Source organism: Arachis hypogaea, chromosome 6 (genome assembly GCF_003086295.3).
Source record: "Arachis hypogaea cultivar Tifrunner chromosome 6, arahy.Tifrunner.gnm2.J5K5, whole genome shotgun sequence".
In the NCBI taxonomy this organism is placed as follows: domain Eukaryota; kingdom Viridiplantae; phylum Streptophyta; class Magnoliopsida; order Fabales; family Fabaceae; genus Arachis; species Arachis hypogaea.
In genome coordinates, this window is record NC_092041.1 from 40,148,870 (window position 1) to 40,163,702 (window position 14,833).

At 38.6% G+C, this 14,833-nt stretch overlaps 1 non-coding gene across 1 annotated transcript; it reads right to left on the minus strand.

Annotated features, from left to right (window-relative positions):
* Positions 1-8,016: 8,016 nt before the first annotated feature.
* LOC112699638 (small nucleolar RNA R71) lies at positions 8,017-8,124 on the minus strand. The gene has a single exon (XR_003152581.1). It is a non-coding gene; the product is annotated as a small nucleolar RNA R71 (small nucleolar RNA).
* Positions 8,125-14,833: the final 6,709 nt, after the last annotated feature.

A 14,833-nucleotide genomic window follows, 5' to 3' on the forward strand; every position in this document is an offset into this window, starting at 1 on the left:
TCCCAACACCAAACTTAGAGTTTAACTGTGGGGGCTCTGTTTGACTCTGTTTTGAGAGAAGCTCTTCATGCTTTCTCTCCATGGTGACAGAAGGGTATCCTTGAGCCTTAAATACAAGGGATTCTTCATTCACTTGAATGAGCAATTCTCCTCTGTCAACATAAATCACAGCCTTTTCTGTGGCTAGAAAGGGTTTGCCAAGGATGATGGATTCATCCATGCACTTCCCAGTCTCTAGGACTATGAAATCAGCAGGGATGTAATGGTCTTCAATCTTTACCAAAACATCCTCTACAAGTCCATAAGCTTGTTTTCTTGAATTGTCTGCCATCTCTAGTGAGATTCTTGCAGCTTGCACCTCAAAGATCCCTAGCTCCTCCATTACAGAGAGAGGCATGAGGTTTATACTTGACCCTAGGTCATACAGAGCCTTCTTAAAGGTCATGGTGCCTATGGTACAAGGTATTGAAAACTTCCCAGGATCTTGTCTCTTTTGAGGTAATTTTTGCCTAGACAAGTCATCCAGTTCTTTGGTGAGCAAAGGGGGTTCATCTTCCCAAGTCTCATTACCAAATGACTTGTCATTTAGCTTCATGATTGCTCTAAGGTATTTAGCAACTTGCTCTTCAGTGACATATTCATCCTCTTCAGAGGAAGAATACTCATCAGAGCTCATGATTGGCAGAAGTAAATCCAATGAAATCTCTATGGTCTCAGTGTGAGACTCAGATTCCCATGGTTCCTCATTAGGGAACTCATTGGAGGCCAGTGGACGTCCATTGAGGTCTTCCTCAGTGGCGTTCACTGCCTCTTCCTCCTCTCCTAGTTCGGCCATGTTGATGACCTTGCATTCTCCTTTTGGATTCTCTTCTGTATTGCTTGGAAGAGTACTAGGAGGGAGTTCAGTAATTTTCTTGCTCAGCTGTCCCACTTGTGCCTCCAAATTTCTAATGGAGGACCTTGTTTCAGTCATGAAACTTTGAGTGGTTTTGATTAGATCAGAGACCATGGTTGCTAAGTCAGAGTGGCTCTGCTTAGAATTCTCTGTCTGTTGCTGAGAAGATAATGGAAAAGGCTTGCCATTGTTAAACCTATTTCTTCCACCATTATTGTTGTTGAAACCTTGCTGAGGTCTCTGTTGATCCTTCCATGAGAGATTTGGATGATTTCTCCATGAAGAATTATAGGTGTTTCCATAGGGTTCTCCCATGTAATTCACCTCTTCCATTGAAGGGTTCGTAGGATCATAAGCTTCTTCTTCAGATGAAGCATCCTTAGTACTGCCTGGTGCAGCTTGCATGCCAGACAAACTTTGAGAAATCAAATTGACTTGCTGAGTCAATATCTTGTTCTGAGCCAATATGGCATTTAGAGTATCAAACTCAAGAACTCCCTTCTTCTGATTTGTCCCATTGTTCACAGGATTCCTTTCAGAAATATACATGAATTGGTTATTTGCAACCATTTCAATGAGCTCTTGAGCTTCTGTAGGCGTCTTTTTCAGATGAAGAGATCCTCCAGCAGAGCTATCCAAAGACATCTTGGACAGTTCAGATAGACCATCATAGAAAATACCTATGATGCTCCATTCAGAAAGCATGTCAAAAGGACACTTTCTGATCAATTGTTTGTATCTTTCCCAAGCTTCATAGAGGGATTCGACCTTCCTTCTGTCTAAAGGTTTGGACTTCCACTCTAAGCTTACTCAATTTTTGAGGTGGAAAGAACTTTGCCAAGAAGGCATTGACTAGCTTTTCCCAAGAGTTCAGGCTTTCTTTAGGTTGTGAGTCCAACCATATCCTAGCTCTGTCTCTTACAGCAAAAGGGAATAGCATAAGTCTATAGACCTCAGGGTTAACCCCATTGGTCTTGACAGTGTCACAGATTTGCAAGAATTCAGCTAAAAACTGATGAGGATCTTCCAATGGAAGTCCATGGAACTTGCAATTCTGTTGCATTAGAGAAACTAATTGAGGCTTAAGCTCAAAGTTGTTTGCTCCAATGGCAAGGATAGAGATGCTTCTCCCATAGAAGTCGGGAGTAAGTGCAGTAAAGTCACCCAGCACCTTCCTTGCATTGTTGGCATTGTTGTTGTTTTCGGCTGCCATGTCTTCTTTTTTGAGGATTTCTGTTAGGTCTTCTACAGAGAATTGTGCTTTAGCTTCTCTTAGCTTTCGCTTCAAGGTCCTTTCAGGTTCAGGATTAGCCTCAACAAGAATACTTTTGTCTTTGCTCCTGCTCATATGAAATAGAAGAGAACAAGAAAATATAGAATCCTCTATGTCACAGTATAGAGATTCCTTGATGTGTCAGAGGAAATGAAAAATAGAAGGAAGAGGTAGAAAATTCAAACTTATCAAGGAAAGATGGAGTTCGAATTGTGCATTAAGGAATATTGTTAGTCCATAAATAGAAGGATGTGGGAAGAGGGGAAGAAATTTTCGAAAATTAAGTAAGAGATAAAAAAACATTTTGAAAAACACTAATTGATTTTCGAAAACCAAGGGTGGAAAAGAAATCAAGTGATTTTTGAAAAAGATTTTGAAATTAGAAATTAAAAAGATATGATTGAAAACTATTTTGAAAAAGATGTTATTAAGAAGATATGATTGAAAAGTTATGGTTTTAAAAAGATGTGATTGAGAAGATATGATTTGAAAAACAATTTAAAAAGATTTGATTTTGAAAATTAACGACTTAGCTAACAAGAAAAGATATGATTCAAACATTAAACCTTTCTCAACAGAAAAGGCAACATACTTGAAATGTTGAATCAAATCATTAATTGATAGCAAGTATTTTTGAAAATGGGAAGAAATTGATTTTGAAAAAGATTTGATTGAAAAGATTTGATTTGAAAAAGATTTGATTTTGAAAAATTTTGAAAACCTGAAAAAGTTTGAATTAAAAACAAAATTTTCCCTCTTGTGCCATCCTGGCGTTAAACGCCCAGAATGGTGCACATTCTGGCGTTTAACGCCCAAAGCACTACCCTTTTGGGCGTTAAACGCCCAGCCAGGCACCCTGGCTGGCGTTTAAACGCCAGTTTGTCTTCTTCACTGGGCGTTTTGAACGCCCAGCTTTTTCTGTGTAATTCCTCTGCAGTATGTTCTGAATCTTCAATTCTCTGTATTATTGACTTGAAAAGACACAAATAAAAAAATTTTTTGGATTTTTAATAATGAGGAATAATCAAAATGCAACTAAATTCAAATAACAATGCATGCAAGACACCAAACTTAGCAGTTTGTATACTACTGACACTAACAAAATGAGAATGCATATGAGAAACAACAAAACACTTAAGACAAGAGAATTTAAAGATCAGAACAAGGAAATCATCAAGAACAACTTGAAGATTAATGAAGACACATGCATGAATTCGAAAAATGCAAGAAGAACAGAAACATGCAATTGACACCAAACTTAAGATGAGACACTAGACTCAAACAAGAAACATAAAATATTTTTAGTTTTTATGATTTTGTAATTTTTTTTTGGATTTTTCGAAAATTAAGTGGAAAAAGAAAATAAAGATATCAAAATTCTTACTGAAAATTCCAGGAATCATGCAATGTTAGTCTAAAGCTTCAGTCTAAAGGAATTAGACATGGCTAGCCAAGGTTCAGCAGGACATTGCATTCAAGAGCTAAATTGATGAAGACCAATCAGCTTTGGTGATGATAAGAACATCACCTTGAAACACTAGAATTCATTCTTAAGAACTCTGAAAAAAAATACCCAATCTAAGCAACAAGATGAACCGTCAGTTGTCCAAACTCAACAATTCCCCGGCAACGGCGCCAAAAACTTGGTTGCACGAAATTGTGATCTCTACTTTTCACAACTCAAATAATCCTCGGTAATGAATCTAAAAACTTGGTGCTCAATACCATGGTACATACATAATTTCACAACTTCGCACAACTAACCAGCAAGTGCACTGGGTCGTCCAAGTAATAAATCTTACGGGAGTAAGGGTCGATCCCACGGAGATTGTTGGTATGAAGCAAGCTATGGTCACCTTGTAAATCTCAGTCAGGCAAACTCAAATGGTTATGGAGGATAACATAGAATATAAAATAAGGATAGAGATACTTATGTAATTCATTGGTGAGAATTTCAGATAAGCGTATGAAGATGCTTTGTCCCTTCCGTCTCTCTGCTTTCCTACTATCTTCATCCAATCCTTCTTACTCCTTTCCATGGCAAGCTGTATGTAGGGTTTCACCGTTGTCAGTGGCTACCTCCCATCCTCTCATGAAAATGTTCAACGCACCCTGTCACAGCACGGCTATTCAGCTGTCGGTTCTCGATCATGTCGGAATAGAATCCAGTGATTCTTTTGCGTCTGTCACTAACGCCCCACAATCGCGAGTTTGAAGCTCGTCACAGTCATTCAATCATTGAATCCTACTCAGAATACCACAGACAAGGTTTAGACCTTCCGGATTCTCTTGAATGCCGCCATCAATTCTAGCTTATACCACGAAGATTCCGATTAAGGGATCCAAGAGATAAATATTCAAGCCTTGTTTGCTTGTAGAACGGGAGTGGTTCTCAGGCACGCGTTCATAAGTGAGAATGATGATGAGCGTCACATAATCATCACATTCATCAAGTTCTTGAGTGCGAATGAATATCTTGGAATAAGAACAAGAGGAATTTAATAGAAGAACAATAGTAATTGCATTAATTCTCGAGATACAGCCGAGCTCCACACCTTAATCTATGGTGTGTAGAAACTCCACCGTCGAAAATACATAAGAACAAGGTCTAGGCATGGCCGAATGGCCAGCCTCCCAATGATCTAAGAACTAGGCGTCCAAAGATGATCAAAAGATCTAAAATGATCCAAAGATAAAAATACAATAGTAAAAGGTCCTATTTGTAGAGAATTAGTAGCCTAGGGTTTACAACGATGAGTAAATTACATAAAAATCCACTTCCGGGCCCACTTGGTGTGTGCTTGGGCTGAGCATTGAAGCATTTTCGTGTAGAAACTCTTCTTGGAGTTAAACGCCAGCTTTTGTGCCAGTTTGGGCGTTTAACTCCCATTCTTGTGCCAGTTCCGGCGTTTAACGCCGGGCAGTTTTGAGCTGATTTGGAACGCCGGTTTGGGCCATCAAATCTCGGGCAAAGTATGGATTATTAAATATTGCTGGAAAGCCCAGGATGTCTTCTTTCCAACGCCGTTGAGAGCGCGCCAATTGGGCTTCTGTAGCTCCAGAAAATCCACTTCGAATGCAGGGAGGTCAGAATCCAACAGCATCTGCAGTCCTTTTCAGCCTCTGAATCAGATTTTTGCTCAAGTCCCTCAATTTCAGCCAAAAAATACCTGAAATCACAGAAAAATACACAAACTCATAGTAAAGTCCAAAAAAGTGAATTTTAACTAAAAACTAATAGAAATATACTAAAAACTAACTAAAACACACTAAAAACATACTAAAAACAATGCCAAAAAGCGTATAAATTATCCGCTCATCAGGTATTCCGAGTAGGATTCAGGGATTGAATGACTGTGACGAGCTTCAAACTCGCGATTGTTGGGCGTGTTGACAAACACAAAAGAATCAATGGATTCTATTCCGACATGATCGAGAACCGACAGATGATTAGCCGTGCTGTGACACAGCATTTGGACCTTTTTCACTGAGAGGATGGGATGTAGCCATTGACAACGGTGATGCCCTACATACAGCTTGCCATGGAAAGGAGTAAAAAGGATTGGATGAAAGCAATAGGAAAGCAGAGTTTCAAAAGGAGCACAACATCTTCATATGCCTATCTGAAATTCCCACCAATGATTTACATAAGTATTTCTATCTTTATTTTCTGTTTATTTGTTATTATTATTCGAAAACTCCATAATCATTTATTATCCGCCTAACTGAGATTTACAATATGACCATAGCTTGCTTCATACCAACAATCTCCATGGGATCGACCCTTACTCACGTGAGGTTTATTACTTGGACGACCCAGTGCACTTTCTGGTTAGTTGTGCGAAGTTGTGAAGTTATGTTTGGACCATGGTATCATGCACCAAGTTTTTGGCACCATTACCAGGGAGAGAACGACTTGAATGCCATTATCAGAAATCACAATTTTGCCTATCAAGTTTTTGGCGCTGTTGCCGGGGATTGTTTGAGTTTAGACAACTGATGGTTCATCTTGTTGCTCATATTAGGTCATTTTCTTTTCAAAAAGTTTTCAAAAATCTTTTCAAAAAAATTTTTTCTCCTTTTTTCGTTTTTTCTAAAAATTATTTTCAAAAAAAAAACCAAAAAAATTTAATAAAATCAAAAGAAAAAAAAAATTTTGTGTGTTTCTTGTTTGAGTCTTGTGTCATGTTTTAAGTTTGGTGTCTTACATGTTTTCTTTGCATCAAAAATTTTTCAAAAATATGTTCTTGATGTTCATCATGATCTTCAAAGTGTTCTTGGTGTTCATCTTGACATTCATGGTATTCTTGCATACATCATGTGTTTTGATCCAAAATTTTCATGTTTTGGGTCATATTTGTGTTTTTCTCTCTCATCATTAAAAATTCAAAAATAAAAAAATATCTTTTCCTTAAATTGCTCATAATTTTCGAAAATTTGAGTTGATTTAGTCAAAAAATTTTAAAACTTAGCTATTTCTTATAAGTCAAGTCAAATTTTCAATTTTAAAAATCCTATCTTTTCAAAACTTTTTCAAAAATCAAATCTTTTTCATTTTTATCTTATGATTTTCGAAAATTTAAAAATATTTTCAAAATCTTTTTCTTATCTTTATTTCAAAAAAAATGAAATTTTACTAACAATTAATGTGATTGATTCAAAAATTTGAAATTTGTTACTTTCTTGTTAAGAAAGGTTCAATCTTTAAATTCTAGAATCATATCCTTTAGTTTCTTGTTAGTCAAGTAATCAATTTTAATTTTAAAAATTAAATATTTTTCAAAATATATTTTTCTTAAAAATCATATCTTTTTACCATATCTTTTAAAATTATTTCTTTTTTTTAAATTTAATTTTAAAATATCTTTTCTAACTTCTTATCTTTTCAAACTTGATTTTCAAATCTTTCTCAACTAACTAATTGACTTTTTGTTTGTTTCTTATCTTTTTCAAAACCACCTAACTACTTTTCTCTCTCTAATTTTCGAAAATATCTCACCCTTTTTCAAAATTCTTTTTAATTAATTAATTGTTTCAAAGATTAATTTTAATTTTATTTCTTCTCTTAATTTTCGAAAATCACTAACCCTTTTTCAAAATTTTATTTTCGAATTCTCTCCCTCTCATCTTCTTCTATTTATTTATTTAGTTACTAACACTTATCTTCATCTCAAGAATCTGAACCTATCTTCACCCTTGTGTTTGGATTCTTACATTTTCCTTCTTCTATTCCTTTCTTCTTCTACTAACATAAAGAAATCTCTCTACTGTGGTAAAGAGGATCCCTATTATTATTTTCTGTTTCCTTCTTTTTTATATGAGCAGGAGCAAGGACAAGAACATTCTTGTTGAAGCAGACCTTGAACCTGAAAGGACTCTGAAGAGGAAACTAAGAGAAGCTAAATTACAACAATCCAAAGACAACCTTACAGAAACTTTCGAAAAAGAAGAGGAGATGGCAGCCGAAAATAATAATGCAAGGAGGATGCTTGGTGATTATACTACACCTACTTCCAAGTTTGATGGAAGAAGCATCTCAATCCCTGTCATTAGAGCAAACAATTTTGAGCTTAAACCTCAACTAGTTGCTATACTGCAACAGAACTGCAAGTTTCATGGACTTCCATCAGAAGATCCCTACCAGTTTTTAACTGAGTTCTTGCAGATCTGTGAGACTGTTAAGACTAATGGAGTAGATCCTGAAGTCTACAGGCTCATGCTTTTCCCCTTTGCTGCAAGAGACAGAGCTAGAATATGGTTGGATTCACAACCTAAAGATAGCCTGGACTCATGGGATAAGCTGGTCGCGGCCTTCTTGGCTAAATTCTTTCCTCCTCAAAAGTTGAGCAAGCTTAGAGTGGATGTTCATACCTTCAAACAAAAAGATGGTGAATCCATCTATGAAGCTTGGGAAAGATACAAGCAGATGACCAAAAGATGTCCTTCTGACATGCTTTCTGAATGGACCATTTTGGATATATTCTATTATGGCCTATCTGAATTCTCTAAGATGTCACTGGACCATTCTGTAGGTGGATCCATTCACCTAAAGAAAATGCCTGCAGAAGCTTAAGAACTCATTAACATGGTTGCAAATAACCAATTCATGTATACTTCTGAGAGGAATTCCGTGAGTAATGGGACGCCTCAGAGGAAGGGAGTTCTTGAAATTAAGGCTCTGAATGCCATATTGGCTCAGAACAAAATGTTGACTCAGCAAGTCAACAAGATTTCTCAAAGTCTGAATGGATGGCAAAATGCATCCAACAGTACTAAAGAGGCATCTTCTAAAGAAGAAGCTTATGATCCTGAGAACCCTGCAATAGCAGAGGTAAATTACATGGGTGAACCTTATGGAAAAACCTATAATTCATCATGGAGAAATCATCCAAATTTCTCATGGAAGGATCAACAAAAGCCTCAACAAGGCTTTAATAATGGTGGAAGAAATAGGCTCAGCAAAAGCAAGCCTTATCCATCATCTTCTCAGCAACAGACAGAGAATTCTGAGGAGAGCACTTCTAATTTAGCAAACTTGGTCTCTGATCTGTCTAAAGCCACTTTAAGTTTCATGAGTGAAACAAGGTCCTCCATAAGAAATTTGGAGGCGCAAGTGGGCCAGCTGAGTAAGAAAGTCACTGAAACTCCTCTTAGTACTCTTCCAAGCAATACTGAAGAGAATCCAAAAAGAGAGTGCAAGGCCATTGATATAATCAAAATGGCCGAACCTAGAGAGGAAGGAGAGGACGTGAACCCCAATGAGGAAGACCTCATGGGACGTCTCTCAAGTAAGAAGGAGCTCCCTATTGAGGACCTAAAGGAATCTGAGGCTCACATAGAGACCATAGAGATTCCATTAAACCTCCTTCTGCCATTCATGAGCTCTGAAAACTATTCTTCCTCTGAAGAGGATGAAGATGTAACTGGAGAGCAAGTTGCTCAATATCTAGGGGCCATCATGAAGCTGAATGCCAAATTGTTTGGTAATGAGACTTGGGAAGGTAAACCTCCCTTGCTCATTAATGAACTAGATACATGGATTCAGCAAACTTTACCTCAAAAGAGATAAGATCCTGGAAAATTCTTAATACCTTGTACTATAGGCACCATGACCTTTGAGAAGGTTCTGTGTGATCTAGGGTCAGGCATAAATCTTATGCCACTCTCTATAATGGAGAAGCTGGGGATCATTGAGGTACAGCCTGCCATATTCTCATTGCAAATGGCAGACAAGTCAGTAAGACAAGCTTATGGATTGGTAGAGGACGTGTTGGTAAAGGTTGAAGGCCTTTACATCCCTGCTGATTTCATAATCTTAGACACTAGCAAGGAGGAGGATGAATGCATCATCCTTGGAAGACCATTCCTAGCCACAGCAGGAGCTGTGATAGATGTTAACAGAGGAGAATTAGTCCTTCAATTGAATAGGGACTACCTTATGTTTAAGACCCAAGGGTGTTCTTCTTTAACAATGGAGAAGAAGCATGAAAAGCTTCTCTCAGTACAGAGTCAAACAGAGCCCTCACAATCAAACTCTAAGTTTGGAGTTAGGAGGCCACAACCAAACTCTAAGTTTGGTGTTGAATCCCCACATCCAAACTCTAAGTTTGGTGTTGGGAGTCTACAACATTGACCTGATCACCTGTGAGGCTCCATGAGAGCCCACTGTCAAGCTAATGACATTGAAGGAGTGCTTATTGGGAGGCAACCCAATTTTTATTTATCTAATTTTATTTTTATTTTATTTTTCTTTATGTTTTATTAGGTTCATGATCATGTGGAGTCACAAAATAAATACTAAAATTAAAAATAGAATAAAAAATAGCAGAAGAAAAAGCACACCCTGGAGGAAGAGCTTACTGGCGTTTAAACGCCAGTAAGGAGCATCTGGCTGGCGTTCAACGCCAGAACAGAGCATGGATCTGGCGTTGAACGCCAGAAACATGCAGCAATCTGGCGTTTAAATGCCAGGATTGCACACTAAGGAAAGCTGGCGTTCAACGCTAGAAACATGATGCAGACTGGCATTGGACGCCCAAAACAAGCATGGAACTGGCGTTTAACGCCAGAAACAAGCATCAATCTGGCGTTAAACGCCAGGATTACATGCAGAGGGCGTTTTACATGCCTCATTGGTGCAGGAATGATAATCCTTGACACCTCAGGATCTGTGGACCCCACAGGATCATCTTAGGATCTGTGGACCCCATAGGATCCCCACCTACCTCAACTCACCTTCTCTCCTCTTCACACAATCCAATAACACTCTTCTCCAAAATCCTTCACCAATCACCTCAATCTCTCTTCCCCATCACCTCTTTACCACTCACATCCATCCACTCTTCCCCATAAACCCCACTTACCTTCAAAATTCAAAATCCCATTTTCCCACCCAACCCACCCAATATGGCCAGACCTTAACCCCTCTCTCTCTACTATATAAACCCATCCATTCTTCTTCATTTTCACACAACACAACCCTCTCTTCTCCTCCTTGGCTGAAACACTAAACTCTCTCCCTCTCCTCCATATCTTCTTCTTCTTCATCTATTCTTTCTTCTCTGCTCGAGGGCGAGCAATATTCTAAGTTTGGTATGGTAAAAGCATAGCTTTTTTGTTTTTCCATAACCATTGATGGAACCTAAGGCCAGAGAAACCTCTAGAAAAGGGAAAGGGAAGATAAAAACTTTCACCTCCGAGTCATGGGAGATGGAGAGATTCATCTCCAAAGCCCATCAAGACCACTTCTATGAAGTTGTGGCCAAGAAGAAGGTAATCCCTGAGGTCCCTTTCAAACTCAAGAAAAATGAGTATCCGGAGATCCGACATGAGATCCAAAGAAGAGGTTGGGAAGTTCAGACCAACCCCATTCAACAAGTCAGAATCTTAATGGTTCAAGAGTTCTATGCCAATGCATGGATCACTAGGAACCATGATCAAAGTATGAACCCGAATCCAAAGAATTATCTTACAATGGTTCGGGGAAAATACTTAGATTTTAGTCCAAAAAATGTGAGGTTAGCATTCAACTTGCCCATGATGCAAGGAGATGCACGCCCCTACACTAGAAGGGTCAACTTTGATCAAAGGTTGGACCAAGTCCTTATGGACATATGTGTGGAAGGAGCTCAATGGAAAAGAGACTCCAAAGGCAAGCCGGTTCAATTAAGAAGACTGGACCTCAAGCCTGTGACTAGAGAATGGTTGGAGTTCATCCAACGCTCCATCATCCCCACTAGCAACCGATCCGAAGTTACTGTGGATCAGGCCATCATGATTCATAGCATCATGAATGGAAAGGAAGTAGAAGTTCATGAAGTCATCTCCCTTGAATTCTACAAAATAGCCGAAAAGTCCTCCACCATGGCAAGGCTAGCTTTTCCTCATCTTATTTGCCATCTATGTTACTCAGCTGGAGTTATCATAGAAGGAGACATCCCCATTGAGGAGGATAAGTCCATCACTAAGAAGAGGATGGAGCAAACAAGAGAGCCCACTCATGGATCCCAAGAGACGCATGAGGAAACTCATCACCAAGAAATTCTGGAGATGCCTCAAGGGATGCACTTTCCTCCCAACAATTATTGGGAACAACTCAACACTTCTCTAGAAGACTTGAGTTACAATATGAATCAATTAAGGGTGGAACATCAAGAGCACTCCATCATTCTCCATGAAATTAGAGAAGATCAAAGAGCAATAAGGGAGGAGCAACAAAGGCAAGGAAGAGACATAGAAGAGCTCAAGGACATCATTGGTTCTTCAAGAAGAAAGCGCCACCATCACTGAAGTGGACTCATTCCTTGTTCTTATTTCTCTGTTTTTTGGTTTTTATGCTTAATGTTTATCTATATTTGTGTCTTTCCTACATGATCATTAGTATGTAGTAACTATGTCTTAAGGCTATAAATAATTCCATGAATCCTTCACCTCTCTTAAATGAAAAATGTTTCTAAATCAAAAGAATAAGAAGTACATAAGTTTCGAATTTATCCTTGAATTTAGTTTAATTATATTGATGTGGTGACAATAATTTTTGTTTTCTGAATGAATGCTTGAACAGTGCATATTTTTTATCTTGTTGTTTATGAATGTTAAAATTGTTGGCTCTTGAAAGAATGATGAACAAAGAGAAATGCTATTGATAATCTGAAAAATCATGAATTTGATTCTTGAAGCAAGAAAAAGCAGTGAATAGCAAAAGCTTGTGAAAAAAAAAGTGGCAAAAAAAAGAAAAAGAAAAAGCAAGCAGAAAAAGCCAATAGCCCTTAAAACCAAAAGGCAAAGGTAAAAAGGATCCAAGATTTTGAGCATCAATGGATAGGAGGGCCCAAGGAAATAAAATCCAGGCCTAAGCGGCTAAATCAAGTTGTCCCTAAGCATGTGCTTGTGGCATGCAGGTCCAAGTAAAAGGCTTGAGACTGAGTGGTTAAAGTCGTGATCCAAAGCAAAAAGAGTGTGCTTAAGAGCTCTAGACACCTCTAACTGGGGACTTTAGCAAAGCTAAGTCACAATCTGAAAAGGTTCACCCAGTCATGTGTCTGTGGCATTTATGTATCCGGTGGTAATACTGGAAAACAATGTGCTTAGGGCCACGACCAAGACTCATAAAAGTACCTGAAACTGTAGGTCGATCTCGGACAAGATCTTCTGTACTGATCGGTGGTGACGGGTCTGGCGTGTGCGTGGCGGCCGGAGCTGTCAGGTCCGATTTGTTGGACTGGCAATGCTGCTGATCCTTTGTCACCGGAGGGTGGTGGTACCTGCAAGGGACTCCGATGCTTAAGTTAGCAAGGGTATTAAGCAGGTTTTATGTAGAATCAAAGTATGAGTTATACCTGGGTGCTCCAGTGTATTTATAATGGCATAGAGTGACCTTCTTAGATAAGATATGTTAGTTATCTTATCTTTATCTTATCTTCAAGTGAGGTCATCTTATCTTCAAGGGAACCGCCCTTCTCTCTGTAGGCTTGGGCTGCCTTAGGATTTGGGGCGTGGTTCTTTGATGCCAGGGCATCTAGGCCAGTTTCACTGACATTTTCTTTACTGTTTTAGGGTTGTTTCATGCATTTTCCTAGTGAATAAGGCAAGTTTTGGGTGAAAATACACTTACACCTTCATTTAAGCAACTATTGTGAATTTTGCATGATTTCATGAGATTTTTGCTAGAATTGCATGATAACTTGATGATGCATAATCTCATGACTTTGGCTAGAGCTTTGATGCACTTTAATTGCTTGATTTCAGGACAAATGAAGCATGAAAGAACCACGTTAGCATTCACGTTAACTTAGTTAACGTGACTACTAACGTGGGATGGCAAAGAGCTTGCAACGTTAATGAGAAAAGCGATCACCAATAACGCCTGCGAAGCGATTCATAGCTTACGTTAAGAGCCACGTTAACTAAGTTAACGTGGTACTTAACATAGAAGAAAAAGAAGACTCCACGTTAACGAGAAACATGAACTCCAATAACGTTTCTCCTCAACGTTAGTGGTAAAAGTGAACACCACTAACGTTGGGAAACTAGGCAATGCCCCACGTTAAGAGTCACGTTAACTTAGTTAACGTGAACTCTAACGTGGAAGAGGATCAACAACGCCAACGTTAGTGACACTCACTTTTGTCACTAACGTTAGATCATTAGCATTGCCTACGTTAACTCTCACGTTAAGATTGTTAACGTGAAAGTTAACGTGGAGTTGGGTTCAAAGAACCAACGTTAGTGACACTCACTTTTGTCACTAACGTTGGGAGATGGCTTCATTACTATGTTAAGAGCCACGTTAACCTAGTTAACGTGGGTTCTAACATAGGGACTTAAGGCAATTTGAGCGTTAGTGACAAAGGTGAATGTCACTAACGCTCTCGAAGGTGATAGATACCCACGTTAAGAGCTATGTTAGCCAAGCTAACGTGAGATCTAACGTAGGGGCAAGGAGGCAAGCAACGTTAATGGGAAAAGTGATTCCCATTAACGCTTGCGAAAAGGGGCACAAGCCAACGTTAATGAGAAAAGTGAGTCCCATTAACATTGGCCAAGGATTGAGTAGGAAACGTTAGAAGTCACGTTAAGATTTCTAACGTTGAGATTAACATGGGTATATAAGGGTGGAATGTTAGTGGAAAAAGTGAATGCCACTAACGTTCTCGCACCCAAAATGATACTCAATGTTAATCTCACTAAATGCCCAAGCCTAATTCATATTTCTCTGCAAGCTGGGCCCACTAAAGAGGAGAATTGCTTCAACTCAAGGTCCAGAGCCCACATCCATGACTTGAAGAACTCACTAGAAGATCATGAGGAGTAGTTTTGAACTAGAGAGAAGATTAGCACTTTTGGGAACTACTCTCTGCATATTTACTTTTCTATACTTCTAGCATGGATTCTTCTTTTCTGCCATTTTTCATTCCTAGAGCTATAAACAACTAAACCCCTTTCATTGGGTTAGGGAGCTCTGTTGTAATTTGATGGATCAATTATAGTTTTCATTCTTCTTCTTTTTCTTTTCTCTTGATCTTACTAGAAAGCTTTCGATCTTAATTCAATTGGTTAGTTGTCTTGGAAAAAAAACTCTCCATAATTGGATCTCCTTTGAACCTTGGAAAAGGGATGAGGAGATCATACTAGAATTACTTTCTCATGTTGGACCAAATTGGGGT